The sequence below is a fragment of the Grammomys surdaster genome, unplaced genomic scaffold (genome assembly GCF_004785775.1).
Source record: "Grammomys surdaster isolate TR1022 unplaced genomic scaffold, NIH_TR_1.0 219, whole genome shotgun sequence".
NCBI lineage: Eukaryota > Metazoa > Chordata > Mammalia > Rodentia > Muridae > Grammomys > Grammomys surdaster.
The window spans coordinates 2727044-2731183 of NW_021604664.1; the positions used below are offsets into that span (position 1 = coordinate 2727044).

Genomic DNA, 4140 nt, shown 5'->3' on the forward strand with positions numbered 1-4140 from the left:
TTAATTTGCTAAGGGTGGTAACATACACCTGTAATCCCAGCACTACTGGATAGACTGAGGTTGGAGGATTGAGAGTTTGAGGCCAGCCTGTGTGGTGTAACATGGCATTCCCTTAGAAGGGTCAGCTTTTACTAGTTTTTTGTTTTTTCCAGACACAGTTTCTCTGTGTAGCCCTGGCTGTCCTGGAGACCAGGCTGGCCTCGAACTCAGAAATCCACCTGCCTCTGTCTCCCAAGTGCTGGGATTAAAAGCACAAGTCTGCCATGAGGTGGTGTGGGTGTGGGTGATGCCCTCCACCTTCATCCCCTACCTCTCACCACCTGTGGCAGTTGAGAGAGCTGTCCCCGAGGGCATGAGAGCAGGAAAGCTAGCCCTGCCCCCTCACTGGCTCTACCACCTGGCCTGGGCAGCACAGCATGGAGCCGGTCTTAATGTTGAAGGCACAGGTGAGCCAGCCCAAGGGCTGATAGCAGGAGAACTAGTCCAGCCCCTCAGAGGCTGCAGCACTTGGGAGAGTGTGCCCCACAGCTTGACTGGGCAGCACAGCAGAGCTGGCTCTGGAGGCATGGGTGTGGGTGAGCTGCCTCTTGAGGGTGTGAGACTGGAAGAGCTGATCATGCCTCCTGCCAGTCACAGCACTGGGTGGCCTCGCCTGAGCAGGGCAGGAGAGCTAGCCCTGCCCCCTCACTGGCTGTAACAGAAGCCAGAGAGGAAAAAGTACTTTTGACTCCAAAGCAGATCTGGAACAGACAAAGGGCTGCAGCCTAATGGGCATGGAATGGAAATGCCCTAAGCCAGACAGACATGCAAATATGCTTTTTAAAAAAGAAAATAACAACAACAAAACATTGAATCACACACAATATATCTCAAACATTTTTTTTAAGTTTGTGTGTGAAGGTGTGTATGTAACACAGTGTACATGCAGAGATCAGAGGACAATTTGCAGGAGTCATTTTCCTCCTTCCACCCATGGGTTTTGGGGATTGAACTCAGGTCACTGGGCTTGGTGGGCAAGCACCTGTACCCACTGAGCCATCTTGCTGGCTCTTGTTCAAAGTTCTTTTTAGGAAACAAATACAGCCAGGGAATAGTGGCGCAGGCCTTTAATCCCAGCAGAGGCAGGCAGATCTCTGAGTTCGAGGCCAGCCTAGTCTACAGTGTGAGTTCCAGGACAGCCAGGACTACACAGAGAAACCCTGCCTCAAACAAACAAACAAACAAAAACAAAAAACAAAAAAACAGAACAAAACAAAGAAAACAAGTACAATTTTAGACATCAGCCAAACAGAACCAACCAAGAGACCCAAGATTTGAGGCCAGAGCCTTCACCACAACAGAAGCATTCCCAGGACAGATCTTAGGATTCTGGGCAGAGTGCTGTGTGTTAGGACTGAGGCCCTGCAGCAAGATGGTTTCGTTTAACCCAGGAAAAGTTCTCCACGCTTTTGGATGCCTAGGACGTTTCCCAGTGCTGTGGCAGATTCAAAGCTCCTGGCACTGGAGCACAGAGACATAGTTGATATGATGAGATGGTGTGGTTTTAGGAGCTGCTGCTCTGGGCTTCCAAAGATCTCCAGCAAACCCAGACAGCCAGGCCAGAATCTACACAGATCCAGCCCCAGCCTGGTTTCTGCATAAAGACAGAAGGAAAGGTTTTCATCAATATCTGCTACTGTCCCCACCCACCCCATCCCTCCTCTGGTGGACATGACTGAGGACAAACTGCTTCAGATGCTGGAGGAGGACCAAGCTGGCTCCCAAATCCCTATGAGCCTGGGATAGACACACAGTTGGATGCAAAAAGCTAGCTCTGCCAATAGCAACTTCTACCTGAGGATGAAGACCAGCAATGACTTGTGGGTGATAACCTGTGGGTAATTGCCATCACCAGGGAGGACCTCCAGGACAAGTATAGTTTGTAGCTAAATCCAGAATCTAGGTTTAGTCTAGGTACTAGTCTTTCCTGGGCTCCATCTTTCAGCAGAACATCAATTCCTGGCAGTCACCTCAGCCCAGGAACTGGAGACCCTGGATGAGAATGACTCACTGTGAACCATGCAAGGCCAAGAGAGCCTTGCCTGAACCTTTGGTTAGATGCCCGTAACCTCTTCTTGGCTGAAGTTGACCTCCCCAAGCTGGATGGAGCCAAGGGCTGCCACTGGAGAGAGGAGAGGTCCCAGCAACTATATCACCTTGATGCCTCCATTCCCCTTTAGATCAACACTGAGGCAAGCAGAGACTTCCATCACAGGAGAAAGCAGCTGATAGCATCCAAGCCCCTCCTGTCAGCATCTTCTTGACCAGAGTCTCCTTGTATTTCCAGAGGTGGAGAAGATGTCGGTATTCTAATAGAAATATAGAGTTCTTCAGAAAAAGAAAAAGAAAGAAAACATACAGCGGCTTAGGGGAGAGATGGTGCTGGGGCCATGTCTGGGTGGACAGGTGCTTAGGTCAGGCCACTTACTCCTGTGCTAAGTAACTCCTGCCCATAGTAAGTTGTACAGCTTTAGAGATGAATTCAAGCTATTCTGATTGTAGCATGTTTGGAATCAAAGGTTTACAGTTTAGTATCCCTCTACCCTGAACCCCCAAATGAGGATGACCCTTCAGAATTAGTTCTTAGGGTGATACAATTTTCACTTCATTCACTGTCAGGGGAAGAGATGGGATCTGTCCTGTTTATAGCCCTGGTATTCTCAACCCAGCATGGGGTGGGGGGGGACAACTAAGGTAAACAGTGGGATGCCATTTCTCAGAAGGACCCAGTGCATACACACAGAAAACCCATCAGCTGTTTACTTTAAACACAGGCCACTTTTGTATATACTTCCAGAAACAGGAAAAGCAGAACTAAAATTTAAATAGCCTTAGAAGTTAGGGAAATTATTTCTTCAACACAAACATTTTTAAATTTTTATTTTTATTATTTATTTATTTATTTATTTTTGCTTTTTGAAACTAGGTCTCACCATGTAGTCCATATTAGCTTGGAACACATGATCTCCTGTAAGTTCGGAATCTGAGATTACAAATTTACATACAACTGAAACAAGCTCCAGAGGTGACATTCAGCTGGTGGTTCAGGGTGACAGAACCACCTTAGACCCATGGCTCAGTTTGTCAGTAACCTCTTAAAGGAGGTCCCAGCACTGGTAAACTCAAAGCCATGAGTGGCCACATTTTGGCAATACGCCAAGGTTGACCTGGTTTTCCCCTACCCCCGATGCGCTCCCCATAGCTATGCAAAGCTTGAAAAGAAAAATAATCCAAAGTGCTAAGGCTGATAGCCTCAGCAGCTTCCAGTTAAGGAAGCTATGCTAGATAGTTTGGTGGCCACTGAAGTGTAGCTGTGTTTATATCCAAGAGATAACAGGCAAACGTGGCATCATTGGCTATTATGGTTGAAGGCTAATATTTAACATCTAGATTTACTTGGGTTCATAGTTGAATGTTCTTGACCACATAATGATGAGACTGCTAGCCAAATAAAGTAAGAGCTATGAATCAAAAGGAAAGACCCTAAAAATCAGTATCCCTCCCCCACCAGAGTTTCACCTGATGTAGTCTCTCCTGGGTGATTGCGGAATACTTTAATGGAGGTGCTAAAGAGGCTTTACAATGGAAAGTGTATGAAAGGAACTAGAGTGTCTCTATTCTGGCCTCTCACCCAGCACGAGCCCAGTGAGCATAAGCATGTGACTGCCTAGCTGCTCCCCCAAGGAGAAAATGCTATTTAAACTTAAGTAAACTAATTAAATTCAAGTTATGCCTCTGAAAGACTAAACAGTAGGAGTCTTGTTAGGAAGAACAGAGCACTGAGTGGTCATAAACTATAATGGCAGCTAGGATTTCTAAGCTGCCCAAGAGTTCTAAGTTTGAATCTCAGCTTGTGCCCAGCCTGACCTTCCTTAATTTAACCATCTGTTCCTAAGTCCTTTGAGATGCAGCCCACAAGTTCCCAGGGGATGCCCACTTGAACTCTGCTTAGACATGTGCTGCACACTTGCTGACTAAAGCACAGCCATTAGGCCTCTGGAGCCGAGCAAGCCTTCCCAGGCTTTTGTGCATCTGGGTTATAGTTCCTAAGCTCCTGAGACAGATAGCCCTATCCTGCTCTGGGCCTGCTGCAGAGCACTT

At 47.1% G+C, this 4140-nt stretch overlaps 2 pseudogenes; both read left to right on the top strand.

The window, feature by feature from the left end:
* Window positions 1-1452: 1452 nt before the first annotated feature.
* On the top strand, window positions 1453-2303 carry LOC114625538 (annotated as a pseudogene).
* Window positions 2304-3110: 807 nt separating this feature from the next.
* LOC114625539 lies at window positions 3111-3408 on the top strand (annotated as a pseudogene).
* Window positions 3409-4140: the final 732 nt, after the last annotated feature.